Source organism: Lampris incognitus, chromosome 19 (assembly GCF_029633865.1).
Source record: "Lampris incognitus isolate fLamInc1 chromosome 19, fLamInc1.hap2, whole genome shotgun sequence".
Taxonomy (NCBI): domain Eukaryota; kingdom Metazoa; phylum Chordata; class Actinopteri; order Lampriformes; family Lampridae; genus Lampris; species Lampris incognitus.
In genome coordinates this window covers 27297739-27315290 of record NC_079229.1, presented here as the reverse complement: position 1 = coordinate 27315290, position 17552 = coordinate 27297739, and positions in this window count along the sequence as shown.

Below are 17552 nucleotides of genomic sequence, written 5' to 3'. Positions count from 1 at the left end.
ACACTAATGGGGTAAACTCTTCCTATTGTCAATCAGGTAAATCAGTCTAGTTTTCCACTGGAAAAAAAAACCCATTTCATCCAGATAGGATCAGTTTATTCACTGTGCTTCTTAGGGTCTTAGACATGCGGTGATGGAAAGACGAGCACACAGATTGTCTTTCAGGTACACAGAAGATCGGCGTCATCACTGCCTTTGCATGGGGCAATAAGGTGGACACGGTCTCTCCTGAATCCGCTAATCCATGGTGAATAAAACACTAAGCTAACATGCGCCCACACAGTGAAACACCCCTCACAAACAGACAGGATGGAGACACCATCCAGCCAAGGGATACACCTGATGTCAGCGCAAATAACACTGTACACACACAGATACGCAAACACAGGAAAAGCTCATGCGATAACAGACTGAACGGCGAGAGAACAATGCTCGCAAAACAGCGACCAACATATAACAAGGGAACAGCCATTGTGGACAGAGATATAAACTGCTAACACAGAGAAAGCTGTTTTCATTTCAATTGTTTTGTTTTTTTCTTGCTTTTTTTTTTTTTTACCTTCGGCTTCTTGGACATGCTCTGTCTCCCACAGTGCCCGGGACACCTGTGTCGCTTCTCGGTCCCACAACGACTGTAATGAATTATGCAAAGCCCCTGGTTTTTGTTCAGAGCGCCATAACCCAGGGGCACAGGCAGCTGACGCCTGACACGAAAAAAAGAAAAAAGACAACCTATTTGCCTGAGTCGCAGCAGAAAACACTGAACGCTGTGGCGGAAAGTTGCTCCCAAATATGCCGAGCGTCACCTAGGTAGCAGCTGGATGGGAGGAAACAAAACGTGGTCATCCTCAAGAGCTCGCCGACTCTGTGTCACGGCTTCTTGTCGACTGATCTCTCTCTTGCACACACACACACACACACACACACACACACACACTACACAGACATACAAACACACACAAATAACAGACACATAGACCCCCCCCACACACACACACACACACACACACACACACTGTGTTTAAGCACAGCGGTGTCTCGGTTTGCTCCAGTGTTTTTCCTCAGCTGGCTGGGCATTAAGCTTTAATTTGATAGTGTGACATCTGTCGCCCAGGCAAGGCCACCGAATGACTTAAGGGCGACTGGCCTTTGCCGCACTTCCTTAACACATGTATTGGATGAACACACACAGTCGTACATGCACACACCCACCCACGCGCACGCGCGCGCGCACACACACACACACACACACACACACACACACACACACACACACACAAACTCATTGCCCGTGCTCACCACACAGTAAAACCACGCTCATATCACAAGCCGATCTCAGCCCTCTGACAGAAGCACCAAATGCTTGTTCTTGTATTAGCGGATGGCTATCGGTCACATTGGGACTGTTAAAGTGTTACTGAAGAGCCTGTGTTTGTCAGTTAAGCTGAGCCGCTGGGCTGCCGGGGAAGAGCTGAACCGCTGCGGTAATACATGTGACCTCCTGCAGCTGGATGCCCGTAGGCCAGACAGACAGACAGCCAGTCAGTCAGTCAGTCACAGCACCATCTGGCACCCTAATCCGCCTGGCACTGCCCACTGCTGTGGTTGGAGATGTGGCTCTCAGAGTCATTAGGCTTTTTGGATAGACCGGTATATATATATATATATATATATATATATATATATATATATATATATATATATATATATATATATATATATATATATATATATATATATATATATATATATATACCTGGGATCAGTGCATCACAGTGGCAGCATAACCGCTTCATTTAGGTCCACATGATGTGGGCAGAGTTAAAGATTGTGCAGAACTGTTGTGTTAACGGGTGTGACGGCGAAGGCGTTCTGCAGACTGAAAGCACGGTCTGGATGGGGGCTGCACAAAGCAAAGGTTAAGCTGACCACTGAGCACATTTGGTCCTCGCGTTACTTTTTTTTGGCCTGCTTTTCTAAAAAAAAAAAAGACACGTGGGCCTGGGTCAGGACAACCTAACTCAGAAATGAAAGTTAAAAAAAAAATCCGAGGCCTCTCAACTCAGCCCCCACCCACGTCTGGTTACCACAAATGTCAAAATGTCATCAACGTGAATGGCAGGCATGAGTCTGCTCCAAATGCACTGCCATTAACCGGAAACTGGGACGCTGTGACCTTCTGTTGGCCAAAACGCTTAAAATGGCCGACGTTTACTTGGACTACACATTTCACGCAAAAGGAAGAAGAAAAAAAAAACAGCTTCACAATGCACAGCTTTTTATTTTTGAGAAAAACAAACTTTGTTTCAGCTCGCTGCCGGATCAGTTGCCACGGTAACAGTGCGACGCACAGGGCGGTGATGAAACCGAAGAGCTGTGCCGACGCTTCAAACCGGGATGCTGCGAAACGCTGCACAAGGTGTGCAGACTGCAGAGTGGCGGGTCGGCCATCTTTTTTGTTGCTGTTGTTTAGATTTGTTCCCCTCTGTTTTTACCTGTGAGTGTTTCATCATCTAAACAGCCTTCGCACCCCCTCTGCCCGAAAGGGTGTCGGCTACGAGTGAATTAGAACGAACAGATTCAGCTGAACGAAGGACTTGGACGCTACGCCGGGGTTGAGACGCCGCTCTCTGGCTTTATTCGACCAGGCTTCACCGCGCGCCGCTCGGTCCACCTCCACTCAGCCAACACCCGACTCTATCAGCACGGGCCGGTTCAGGCTCAGCTCCAGGACAGGGAGAGCCGGGGCGGCAGAAAGCAGCGGGAGAGTTTCGTGTGTGCCATATGGACGGGTGGAGGAGAAGTGGAACAGCGTTTCCCCCCTGGAGGAAAAACACAGAAGTACACATCTATTCACACACACGCACGCAAGCATACGTACAACACGCCTCCTGGCTGCGGCGTGAGCGGCAAGACGTCCTGGCTAACCCTGAACGGCACGGGTACCATGCTCGGTGCACGTGGTTCACACGGAGGCGTTCAGGGTTTGGACCATCGTGTCATTATTTCCACCCCCCCCCCTTACTTCGTTCCTTTCTTTCCTTCTTTCATCTTTAAGGGTTAATTCAGGAGGGGAAGTTGCGAAGTGACGACTCCTCTCGCTAAATCTGACATAATCTGGTCAAGAGGCGACGAGCTGCACAACAAGGACACCGGCTGCAGAAGAAGAAGCTGCCGCCGTTTGAAGGTCATGTGACTCCGGAGTCATCTCTCATTGGCTTTCCAAAGAGACTGTGGTGAAAGAGAGACAGAGAGCTCTACTGTCACCCCTCCATCCCTCCCCCCCCTTCCCACCCAAAGTAGCTGATTTCATCTGAGCAAAACCTCCCCCCCCCCCACGTCTCTCTCTCTCTCTCTCTCTCTCTCTCTCTCTAATCTCCCCTGATCCGTCTGCACTGGCAAAGAATCAGAAATCACACACACACGCATACGTGTACCCACTCACACACACACACATACATGTGATGACAACAATCAAAAAGCCCGGAAAACCATGTTAAAAAAAACAAAATCCAAAATGCGGATAAACAACCAACGATGATTATGTACCAACAACAAATTCATGTCGCTGTGTAAACACCCACGCATTTTTCACAGATCCAAGTACGATTACGCCGCATAGCCATTGTCTACAAGTTCAGCTAAACAAGCGTCGGCAATTACGCTGGCAACCAGTTGGCATTTACAGACTGACAGCGATCACCGTGTCTGTCGTGGCCAGATTTCATAAAGTGGGCATGTAGTAGCTAGGAGTTATATAATTCCTAAATCACTAAGCCCGTCTTTGGAAAAGCCACCGCAGCGGCAGAAACCATCTGAAACACACCAGTGTATTCTGCAACCCCTCTGGTACGTGAAAACTTACCGGGCACGTAAATCACACTCTGACTGCCAACAACTAAGGATGGGAACCCGAGTGCCGATACTTTTCAGGTACCAGTACCAAAGCGGGAGGTGCCGACTGGACCGAGTAGGCCTGTACTCGTTACTGGTGCCGCAGGACCCATAAACATACAGAGAGGCCCGGGTCATGTTCCACGGCGGGCAATACAGTCACACATCCTAGCAGAAATGGCCGACGTGCAGATTCTTCAGCAGACATTTATATGAAAGCCTGTATTAACCGATACCGACGATGCTTCAGGGCTGTTAGCCACTGCACGTATTCCAATACATTATTCACTTTGCTGCTGTTGTGCATGTTGGGTCGATCTCTGGTTGTAACCGACAGTAAATGAGTTCTAGATGGTGGCGTTGTTGACATTTGGCAGTTACCAGTAATCCCATTTGTTCACATACTGACAAAAAACAGGTCCCGTTAGGTGGTGTCATCAAGCACCGGTACTGATGAGAGGTAGCGGTGTCGGTACCAATATCAATTATTTCCTAAAGATACCCAACCCTACTAGCAATCCTGCACAAAAGTGACAGGACCTTTTTTTTTTTTACCCGTCTGAAGGGGGCAGCTGATGAGAAGTTAAATCACGGGTAGGAAGAGTGAGCGCGCAGGACGCAGTAAGTTTAAATGTGTTTAAATTGTACGCGCGGTGTGAGACGCTAAGTGTCGTTTACCTCCGCTCCTTCCCCTCTACCGCCTGCAAGTATGAGCCAATACACATCCCCACTTACCCACGAGACATTTTTATTCTTGGGTGGTTTGAGCATGGCAACAGCAGCGGGGCTGGTAGCATGGAGAGAGGGACCCCTCCTCAGTAGTCCTCAGCCCCACGGTCGTCGCCAGTCGGCTGGGCAGGTGAGCGGGCGATGAGGGGAGAGAGCCAGGAGGCTATCGCGCTCAGCCATGGGCCATCTGCCCACTGAAGTGTCGAGCCAAAATCCTTTGCTGTGGATGTATCCAACATCTGTCAAGAGGACTGGAAAACATCAAGCCGAGATCCGGACCTCCGCTGACTCCCGAGGACAGGGAAGGTGTGAGAGACGGAAGGTTTTTGAGGCAAGCGTCGAGCGTTAGCCGAACTCCGGACTATCCAAGCGGCGTGGTCCTCTCCATCGCCACGAGTCCGGAGGAAGGCGATACCGGCCAGCTAAGTTGGCGGATGCTCTTCCTGACTGTCCAGAGTGACCCAAAGGACTGCTTATGTATTAAAAGCCAGTATGAATATGCATCGTCCCCCCGGCGGGTTTAACCCCGCCCTGCTGAGCCATGGCTGAGTCCCTCCAATAGCGGAGCAGATCTTTGTGGCTGGCTCCTGTGGGCTTATGTAGATGAAAACACTGATTCTCCTCTGAGACGGGCAGGGTGAGCCTCTGATTGGCACATCGCTGTCTCTCGCACACACACACACACACACACACACACCAGACCTCAGAGCGGGTGAGTGACCAAGGTAACACATGGAGCGAGAGAGAGCAGGTGGTTCCGAGCAACCTCACCTCGGTCTCACCTCATGACGCCACCACCTTCTGCAGGCGGCTCCAAAGTCTGCGTTATCCTCCGCTTTGTCGAGGAGGAGACAAAATCTCCCGCCTGCTCAGAATCTTTTTACCACACGGCTCGCACAAACAAACCTTTGGCTTTTATGTCACATCCCTCCTCCCTCCCATTTCACCTCATCTGCTCCCTCTCTCCCTCCCCCTCCCCTCCCCTCTCTCTGGGGTGAGTCTCCTTGCCTGGCTGGCACCTGTTGTCACAGCACACCTTTGCAAGGAGAAGCCCCCCCCCCGACAAAGAGTTTGGGGTGATGCACACCTGAACGGTGGAGGTGGAAGTGGGACTCCTTCTCTCTCTCTCATCCCCACTCTCTCCCAGCTCCGTCGTGGCACCACTGTCTGACACACAGTGAATTACAACCTCCATCTGGCAGCAACCTTAACTCTAAATTTCATACGCACCCCCCCTCCTCCCCACCCCCAACTAATTCAATCTTTGAAAAGCCGTCATCACACTTTTTGTCTTCTCTTCTAAGCTGCTAAGTAAACCAGCACGGACACGCTCTCTCTGAACCCCCAACCCCGTGCCCTGCCTGTTTTGCCGGCTGCTTATTTGTTTACACAGCAACTCAATCAGGATTACTTAGAAAAAAGAAAAAAAAAAAGATCAGGGAGCGGCTTTGACGCGATCAGTGCTGATTTGAGCGGCTGCAGGAGAGTTGGATTCAGCTCTCAGCTCGCAATAGCCGCGGCGGTAGAAATCACCCTGAGATCTGTCTTGTCAACAACGACACACACACACACACACACCCACACACACACACACACACACACACACACACACACACACACACACACACACACACACACACACACACACACACACCACAACTGGAACCACCACAACACAGCTAATTAAAACCCAATCCAAGGGTCCGAGAGTTCGAGTTTTAACAGAAGGGCTTTTATGTAATATTATACATGACCCCCAAATCCATTTTTAACGCCTTGCACGCTAATTAATTATCGTCTCCAGCGTCCATATGGGCCGACATGCCCTCCTCTGATGCGCCGAGTTGTCTGCATCTTTCCCACTTTTAATTGGCCCCGCAGAACATCTGCTGCCGCTTTGCGTGACGCCCGGCCGGGTCTGGGTGCCCTGGCTGTCTGAGGTGCCAGTTTAATGGCCGCGGGGGCCGCGGGCTCGGCTCCCTCGTCTCCCTAATGATGCCGCTGATTGTCCATTTCTCGGTGTGCTTTTATGAGCGGCTGTTGGCTGCCGGTGGGGTGGAGCGATGGGTTTATGTAAAGCGGAGAGTAGTAGGGATAAAGACGGGAGGGGGGGGGATAAGGGGATGAGAGGATGTTGAGGGGTGGGGTGGGGTGGGGCAGATGGGCAACACGGCATTGAACGGAGACAAAACGAAAAACGAGTCGGTTTACTATAACCGTGGGAGGTGGATCTGCACGTCCAGTAAGTGCTGGTCGTCTATTTTGTCTTAAAACTGTGAAAACGATTCATCGTGGTGGAGAACTCGATGTTCTCCTCCCAAAAGGAGCTGGTCCACACTGCCTGCATGTACCAGCATGCACTGCTCCAGAGTTTCTCAGCGGCAGAGATTGGAGAACGAACATCTCCGCCAAGCTACCGTGTAGTTCTTCTGCCATCCTCTCATGTCAGTGGACGGCGAAAGTTTGCTATGCGGTAAATGAACTGCATTTATACAGCGCTTCTCTAGCTGCGACAGCCACTTGGGGGGGGGGGGCTTTAACCAATTCCTCTCACACACACCCACACACACACACACACACACACACTGATGGCGGCGTCAACCCTCCGACTCATCAGGAGAAGTTATAGAGACGCCACCACTTCAACACACCAAAAAAAACTGTTGAAAAATTGGTGAAATTTCCCTTTAATCCCTACTATGGCAATATAGCCGTGCAACCTATCAAGCCGTTTTGTTTTGGGGGGGGGGGGGGTTTCCTGTGAATTTAATAAACTTATTCTAGTGGGGATTTGTTCCCAACCTTGCATTTATATAAAGCAAATAAATACCACAGCTCCATGGCAGTGCTGCAGCCTCCTCTCTAAAGCCATGTGGTTTTGATAAGCTGCCCTAGCATAGCATTATGATGCCGTTAAATGGAATTAATGAATAGATTTTGCCAGAAAATTCAACACCCCCTCCTCACACACACACACACACACACACACAAAATAAAAATGTATGAAAGCGCTCCGACTTCTCCAGACAGCTGCTCACCTCTGACGACACCGAACCGCTTTATATGAGACACGGGCCGTGATCAAGATGAACACTGACCTATGGAGTGAATCACTTCACTTTCACATCACGTAGTGTGTTAGAAACCCACGGGCTCCTCACAACTGCATAGGTACTCAGACAGCATGCGAGATATACTACGAAGTACTCAAACCGTGTGTGTGTGTGTTTCCACCTTTTCCCAGTCTCCGATTTCCTCCTCGTTAAATCACTCTCTCGTCTTCTTAGCCTCAACAAGTGCCTAACAAACACATCACGAACTCATGCAGTGCATGACATCCAAACGTTCAGCTGCGCACACTACGCCAGAATATCATTTTTCATCCTGGTAGAAGAGAAACGTCACTTTTGGCGTTTCTGGTAGGAGCACGCCGTCTCGACTCCCTCCATCACCTATGCTACATAAACACTAAAACATGAAATTAAACAACGTGACTTATCCAAATCAAAGGGGGGGGGGTCACTCAAAGGGGGCAAAGCTTACCACCCTGGGTACACAGCATCTTCTCGCACTTGCAGACATCACTCATGTTGCTTATATACATACACACTATACCATATACCATATCCAAAGGAGTTGAATCAAGTGCAACTGGACTTGGTATATATCCGTGAGGACGTTTCGCCTCTCATCCAAGAGGCTTCCTCAGTTCGTGCCTTTCTGACTAGACCAAGACTAGCTTGGTCTAGTCAGACTAGCTTGGTCTAGTCAGAAAGGCACGAACTGAGGAAGCCTCTTGGATGAGAGGCGAAACGTCCTCACGGATATATACCAAGTCCAGTTGCACTTGATTCAACTCCTTTGGATAACCATGACCTGGATGAATGAACATTCACAGACCATATACCATACCACAACTCCACAAGCCATCATGCCCATATACAATGCTGTACACCCCACCATATTACACTATATTATCTTATGTACCAGATGTATACACTACATATTCACCCACTAGCCACCCCACAACTACACACTATACTATATACCCATGTTGCAACCACAACAATAACAGCAGTGATTGTAACCAGTATGCAGCAGATGTGTAAAGGGATTGAGTTGTGGCTTGCCCCAATGACTTCACCATTTCCAGAACCAGAGAGCGTTTTTACGTTAGACTCTCTGAAGTGGACCAGAGCCAAGGCCCACATATTCCCCGTGCAGCCGTCGGTGTCGCTGACATCAGTGTTTCCAGGCTGTGAAATGCAGCTATTCTACACGTATATCTACACGCAGACGTATATCACACTTTCCAGCCCTAGGGTGAAATGATAGATTATGTAAAACCAGTCAAAAAAAAAAAAAGGCATCGAACTCCGAGACATTCCTGGGGGCCTCTGTGGCCAAATTAGCTGTTCAGTTTCCGGGCATTTCCATACTCTCTGGAAAAGTGGAGGAACGCGTGTCCGATTGCCAAGGAAACCCTGCTCCAGACACGGCAGCAGCCACCTTGGCACGCCGCGCCGCTCCGGGCTCCCATCCCAGCGCCTGGAAAACTGGGAATTCCAGGTCACACATTCGCGAGGAGATGGTTTCAGGGGAAAAAAATGAGGTCTGTTAGGAAACGCGATTGTTTTCGCATTCGCTCATTCCTGGAGCTAGTCACTTTTTATGGCACAGCTTCAGAATAACATTTAAAAAAAGAGACTGATGATGATGATGCCGACTTGCGGTACCGCTCTACATTTTCACACATATTACACACATGACCTTGGCTGAGGTTATGCTAGCGGAGCCGGTCCCAGACGCACCACAGGGTAGCTGCTTTTTATCACCCTCCACTGACTCGACACACAAGGACTTGTTGCATCCTTCTGTGTAGCCTAATAAGTGATAGTAATGGCTACTGCTGTTGCATCATGGGAAGAGGGAAAGCCAAGGAAATGACTGGGAAAGGCGAGTAGGCCCGGCTGTCTTCAATTAGCCGAGTTTCCGTGTGAGGAGGGTCTGGGGCTGGTGACGCAGCCCGTCAGACGGAGTCCCATCCGGCAAAAGGTCTCCGACTCCAAATTCCACCCAAAGCGGAATCGCGCTCTGCCCCATTTCAGACGTAAAACGCCGGTTTGGTGCTCCATATTGGAAACATGTGGCGGAGCGAGTGGCGTAGAAAGAGTGTCACGGCAGCCGGGGTCATCCCGAGGTCAAAACCCGGACTGGATTCACTTCACACATCGTTTCTCCGCACGCCAACCGCCGCGAGATTGAAGAGGCGTCAGGGCAGCCGCCTGCTCTGAAATAATCTGAATAATTTCTCGGCAAATAAACCCGGACACGTGTTGCTAATGGCCACACTGAGTTGTGTTTTTTTTTTTTACAAACATCTTACACACGGGATTCAGAGAGTCCACGTCGGAGTATCAACAGCTGTCACTAGCCCATGCTTTCATAAATCCAGTCATCACTCAAATTAAAGCTTACTTCTTTTTTTTTTTGTACAGCAAACCTTAATCCATCATACAGCAGCATGGACATTTACCCCAGCAGACCACGGTAGTATATCTTTTAGGCTGCAACGTCCGGATTATACATTAATATGCTTTTTGCATTGCATTGATACGATGGGCTGGATTACCATTTGGATCTGAGAGTTGTATTTTTATTTTTTTGTGCAGAGAATAAACAATATGATGTTAGGGAATAAGTGTGTTACCATTGTTCTTATGGCGCAGTAACACCACTTTGACGTATCGCTGCCGTGGGCCAGCCAAAGGCTCCCAATAAGACATTATGAGCCGTGAGCTGAGAACATTCTGTCCAGTCTACCAGTGAAGTTCTGTCTGGGATCTGAGGATGACATCATAACCCAGTTCAGACCCGAGACGCACCTTATGAAAACTTCATTTCAGTTGTTTTTTTCTAAGCACCAGAGGACATATGATCTCTTTCCTCTCCATTCAGTGTGTGTGTGTGTGTGTGTGTGTGTGAGAGAGTGAGAGTGAGAGTGAGAGCGAGAGAGAGAGAGAGAGAGAGAGAGAGAGAGAGAGAGAGAGAGAGAGAGAGAGAGAGAGAGAGAGAGAGAGAGAGAAAGTGCCCATGTGTATGTGCGTAAGTGTGAAATTGTTGGCGTGCACGTGTGTCAGTATTTATCTAAGTGTATTCGCGTGCCTTTGTGCGTGTGTCTGTTTGTGTGCACGTGGCTGAAAGTGTAACAAGGCCATCTAGTGGTAGAAGTGAGTAAGATCTGGGCACCCACAACCGCAGCGCTAGAAAAAAGACGCGGAGTAAAAAAAAAAGCATATTTATCAATGTGGGCTGCTGCGTCGAGGTGTTGTGAAGCAAGAGAGGAGACGGGGCTGCTCGTCATGCGCTCGGGTCACATGACCCGCACACTGTTTTCCTCTGTGAGGGAATCCTCTGCAACATGACACAGTGTGTAGAGGACAATAACGATGGGGCTGGATCCCGAACCTCTGTCCTCCAGTACGCAGAGCCTTACACTGTATTTCACCAAGCTACCACAGACCAATCATCCCCTTCAAACCCAACGCTGTGTGACGCGGGGTGTTTGATCCCGCACATACGGGACAGGTGAAACGAACCGGCAAAGCCCATTACCGCAGAACTGTCACTCCAGCGTGTGCCTGGAGCGTGGACATACGCTACCACGTCCTCGGCCCTCAATCCCAGAATAAATGTGAAATAAAAGATTCATCGTCTCCCGGTAGGCGCACACCGCTGAGAGCAGAGATGCACAGGAACTTGTCAGCGCGGCACAACGCGACGACTTCGGCTAATCCTGCAACCCGCCTCTGCACAGAAATCTGCTGCAAGCTCTGATGATCAACACGAAGGAAAATAAGTCATGGTACGTGCGAATAGGAGTCTGTGTGTGTGTCTGTGTGTGTGTGTGTGTGTGCGTGTGTGTGTGTGCACTGACTGCGCAATCTTCCTGTTTTAAATACACACGTGTTTAGAGTGCTGACCATCTCAGTAAGCAAGTGCATATGTCTAAATGGACGTAGCCGCCACACACACACACACACACACACACACACACACACACACACACACACACACACACACACACACAAATTCATTCATGCATCTTGCATTGAGCTCCTTGAGACCATCCTCACAATACTCCAATAAAAGAATGCGCTCTCTCTCTCTCTCTCTCTCTCTCTCTCTCTCTCTCTCTCTCTCTCTCTCTCTCTCTCTCTCTCTCACTGTCTCATCTCTAAATAAACCAGTACGGGGCAGCAGCACACTCACGTATGGAAGCTGTGCTCTCCGGCGATGGCCCAGCCCACAGCACGGCATGAAGGGGACCAGGGGGTTGAGGAACGGACGCCCGCCTCACAGGCTCCCTGTCAGGCGGCAGCATCCACTCAGCCTCGGTCCATGGCTGCACACCTGGCCCCGCGGGGCAGCACAAACAGGCGGGCGAGGGTGGATGGGGGGCGGCGCAGGTGGGGCTGGGTGGGTGGGATGCGGTTGAGGAGGAGAACGGAGATCCCTAGATGCGGGAAATGGCAGAGGGAGGGGAGGAATGACGTAGCCCCGCCACTGCCCCCCCTCCCACCACCACCACAACAACAACAACCACCCCCCCCACCCTCCCTGTCCCCACTCCCAACACCCGTGCACCTGTCAACTCTCAGGGCTCGTGCGGTTAGACTCTGACACCTCCTTGTCTACGCCTGCTGTCCATCTTCTACGACCCGCAGCGGCTCTGAAGGAGCCAGGAGTTGACTCGAGACACACAGACAACTGTAGCAGTTGTCTACCACACACACACCAACCCACTCCTGATCCCCCCCACAACCCAATTAGAAAAAAAAAACTGTATCCAAGCCGTCAGCTCTCCCCAAATCCTCTGCAGTGCTGCTGTGCTGTGGCTGACGGGGACGCTGGCGGAGGCTGGTAAGCTGGCAGCCGGGCAACCTTGGTTCAGCCACCGGTGGATTTAGACACTGAAGACACACACACACACACACTCCAGCTCACACAAGTTCCTGCTCAGCGGGAGGGAAGAGGAGGAGTTTCGCTGTGTCCTTTCACTGACCGCTGTCCCTCGTTTCCTAATCGAAGGCTCCGCCTCTGGATCTTCCACCTCCCGTGCCCCCGTCACCATTTTTTTTATCTTTCCTCCATCTTTCCTTCATCGCTCTTGATTCATTGCCTCCTTTCTCCGTGCCTCAGTCTGCACCTTGTTCTCTCTCTCTGCCCGTTTCAGTTGTGCATCCCTGTCACTGGGCTGCAGGGCGGCGGCCGGTGGGAGAGTTGCTGGCAGCTTAGGAGAGAGTTGAGTGTAAACGTGCTAGAATGAGAGAGCAAGAGAGCGAGAGGGAGAGAGAGGGAGAGAGAGAGGGGGGGTACAGAATGGGGGAGAGAGTGCCTGTCTGCTGCAGAGTCTCTGTGTGGTGCAGAGAGCAGCCTCTCACATGCCTCAGTTCTGCTCCGAGTACCGAGTGTAAACGGAGGCTCCATCGTTTATCCTCACGCAAACTCGTTTTCTCCTCACAACCCCTCCCCTCCTCCACCTCCTTTCTCCTTCCCACCCCTCCCCTCTCTACCCTTGCTCTTCCCTGTGCATGCAGATGATTGAGTCCAGACCCAAGCGAACCCTCACTGCCATCATCAACACACGTTTGTTATTGCTCCTTCCCTCAAGCTCTCTCGCTCTCTCTCTCTCTAACCTTTCCCCTTTATCTCCATCTTTCACCAGTAAGGCGTCCTATTAAGAGAGGGGAAGACAGAGATACCGCCCATGTGAAGGACCTCTGCAGAGACACCAGGCAGCGGCTTTGTACCTGTTGTATGAGCACAGCGCAAACCGTAGCCTGAATATCAATGGCTTAAAAGAACACCATGGGGCTTCACCAGAGCCGTTCCCTGAATGCTCTCCACCGTCGCTGTGGGAAATCGGCTGAAATGAGTGTCTGTATATGGGGATTTAAGTACTGTATCTCCCATATAGTTGCGTTTCTAATCCCAGGCAAAAACAGTGCGTATAAAGCCTCGGGAAAAATGAACATCGCCAAATAATAGCATGGTGTTAGCGCGTATTAGTGTCCTTTTTCTACATTGCAAGTGGTTGGCGATGATTTACACCGAGCCTTCATCAAAATAAGCCCTTGGGTTTTGCAAAGAGAGGGGACGCGAGTACAGTGCTGTAAACACATGCTGGCTCCAAAGTGCACAATTTTGCAAACAGTTGCCAACACAATCATTTTCAACATAAAGACCGTTTCATTCCACGCAGTAAAATCCCAGTCAGAGAAACTCAGTGAGTGCGAGGTGGACGTTCGCCGAACGATAAAGAGCCTTTGCGGCGCAATTAATTGTCTTCACTGCCATTATGAATAACGTGATTAAAATTGGTGTTAAAATTAAATAAACAATAGCTTGCTAATGTATGCAAGCCCTTCGAAACACTTGATCTAAATTTTGGTCATCATGGCCGTTTTCCTCGTACAACACGTAAAATGTCAGCCCCTTTCGATCCTCTAAATGCAGTCTAATGTATGCTCTATCTTGATTATTCAGAGATGACATTGGCTCGGTCACTCCTGCTATACTGTGAATAGACAGGGAGCCGATGTCGCTCCAGCCCGCCACACAAAAGCAAGGGCAGCTTGTTTCCCTCTCTCAGTGGCTTATAACACTCTCCATATTGCTCTCTCTCTCTCTCTCTCTCTCTCTCTCTCTCTCTCTCTCTCTCTCTCTCTCTCTCTCTGTCTCTGTCTCTCGTCTGTGTGGCTCTTCCAACAGCCAGAGGTGCCATTCAGTCACAGCCATTTGTCATGGGGACAATATCAGGGAGACCTGTGCTGTCAGACAGGACGTCTCGGGATGTTGACTAATCCGGCTGGCTGTCTCCCAAAGGCTTTATCCGTGCACTAAATATTGAATCAGTTAAAAGGGAGATCAGTTTTTGTATCAGTTTGCAGGATATTCCTCATTAGTAATAATAATAATGATGGGTGTGTTTGATCTAGACATGGTGATGAGCCAGCATTGACAAAACTATTGACTGTTGTCAATGCTTGACTCATTGACTCAACACTGACTCATTAATACACCGAAATCAAACGGACTCATTATCCATTTCTATTTAGCTGCAGCTGTGTTTACCCTGCTATGCTTACACATGTTGCTCCCAAGATCAGCCAAGGTGGGTTTTCCACCTGTAGATGGTAGCAAACTCACAAAAGTGGAATCTCTAAGTTATTGTTACTTTTGAAGATGTGTGTGTGTGTGTGTGTGTAGGCCATGTGATGGCCTGGCGGCCTGTCCAGGGTGTCTCCCCGCCTGCCACCCAATGACTGCTGGAATAGGCTCCAGCATCCCCACGACCCTGAGAGCAGGATAAGCGGTTAAGATAATGGATGGATGGATGGATCTGTTGGTTATGAGACTGCTGAGCACTGAACTGTTGCTACTGTGAAAGGAGTAAATGACAATAAGCAGGACCGAGTTCTGTTGAGGTGTTATGCAATAAACCAGACACGGCGAAGCAGAACATTTTTCTCAGTGTGTCTGAACCTTGTCACATGTCATAATTTTGGCCATCAGTGGGGTCTGAGCATATAAGAAGAAGAAGAAGAAGAAGAAAAAGAAGAAGGGTTTGAGCATGTAAAGAACATTTAAACCCACTTACATACAGGAGACATTTAAGTTGGAAAGGCGGGGGCGAAAATCTGATATCTACTTTGGAGGGGACAATTACAAGACATTTTCTCAAGTGCAATTCCTGAGGGGGACACCAAAAGTAGTGCTGTAACCAGGGATGAAACAATGGGGTGGGATGTATCATATTTTTCCCAGGATGGGGGGATTGTGTCCCCCGCCCCAGGATCTCCACCTGTGTGGGAAGGTGTTAAGTTTGTATTTTTCACATACAGTCTGCTGCAATACAGAACACAGGTGGTGGGGAGTAGTAAGTAAGGTTGTGTTGGTGTACCTCCTGAAGAGCTTGAAACCCATCTGTCACAGCACAGAGAAGCTGACTCTTTATTCAATGCTCTCAGCTCATTAACGGTGGCACACATGTCCATATATTTTCCCACAAGGCCGCGGTTTTGACTCGGACATAAACTAGGGGAGACGCCGGTCTTTCATCAGCGCTGAGCCACCACAGCTCGGTAAGTCACCAGGTGACATGCGATGTATCTGCGGTCTGATTAAAGGGCAGCGTTACAGACCGGGACCTGCCCGCCTTACACAGAGCAGGGAAAGCTATCGATCATTCACCCTGTCAGGAGCCGAGACCCTTTGAGGAGTTGTCCTTATTTATCCCCGACATCTTAACAAATGCCGAGAAGAGCTACGGTTTCTGCACACCAAAATCTCATGGTGGGATTTGAGCTCACGTCAGCCTGTCTGGTGCAAGACAGACTTTGGTACCTTACAGGCGATACCCAACTTCCATCATTCAATTCAACGAGACATCCTAATATATCCCTTCTCATTGTTGAAAATGTGATATTTTTGTTATAGATAAAGGTAATTCTCTTCTGGTTATGCCGATAAAGGACCAGAAACGGGTGTTTTAAATCTTCTAAATAAGAGATGGGGACTCTTTGATTGGTCTCATCCACTGACTGCCCAGCTCATGTTCTCCATCAGTCCCTTAGACAGTGAGCGTCTGGAGACGAAGGTAGGCTGCATCACCAGAAGTAAACTTGCTTGTAATTTTCTCTCGGCATGAGAAAAAGCACCGTTCTCAAAATCAGTTTCACTGACCAAGGGCACATTTACAGAAGTGCATATCTAATAATATATTGACTGGTACTGTGCAGAGCTTTGCATTGCAACACACTATGGACCAAAAACACAAATTCTCCAGTAGTGAGCGGTTGTGGAGGTTTTCCGACATCGAGGGGTGCATTTCTTGAAATGGCTTTGTTTTAGTCCAACTATTTCTTAGAAACACAAGCAACCTCTAATCACAGGCACTCCTGTTATTCAGAGCTATCACCGCAAACCCATGATGCATTTCTTCCCTAATGGAGATGGTCTTTAAACTATTTTCCCCCACATGCCATTGACCATCTTCAACACACATTAAGACCACTCTAATCAACTTAAACAGCCTGTGAGACGGCGTTTTAAACATAAAAATAAAAAAATGAAGGACAAATATTGTCCTGCAGAATCATCACTGTAGCAATGTAAAAACAGTGACCTTGCCTATTAGAAAGGTTAGCACCAGGGTCACCAGGGCAGCAAGGTGGTGTCAGACCCTTCAGACTGCTACTATTCAACCTTGGTGAGGTGCCCGTGAGCAAGACCCTAATTTAGTCTGCAACTAAGCATCCTTAACCGTGACTGTGAAAACAACACATCTGGGGAATAAAACCGATCATAGTGATATGATTCAATGACTCTGGCACTGACGCAGTACGAATAAGGTGGGTACTGTGTCAGATGTAAATACCTGTCTTATCATCTTCAACACCAGATGGCAGTCTTGCTCTGCTGAATAGGCAGATTGAGTTACATCTGAGGGATACTGCCTTCCTCCTGCCTTCCTCTTATTCCAACCCATTAAAAAGATGTACATTCAATTTCAAGCATTCTTCCCGAGCTTTGATGCCAGGTAATGCAAACCTACTTTTAGAAGAACGACGTATTCTACTTAAAGTTCAGTAAGGTAATCTACCGGACTCATTTCACAGTTTACCTTTCTAACATTTCCAGAGGCCTGGACAGTAGCAGCTGTGCTGTAGTCCTGTGTCACTGGTATAAGTTACATCAAAAAACCTCTGGGCTGCCAGATCTGATGAATATCAGCCAGCTCCTTACGTCACCCCTTCCTTCTCATTCAGCGGAGAAAAGATAATCTGGTGGCTCATGTAAAAGTGTGGTCTGCAATCTTGTAAAAGACCGAGAAGGGGTTTCCTGTGACCCCGTCATGCCATTTC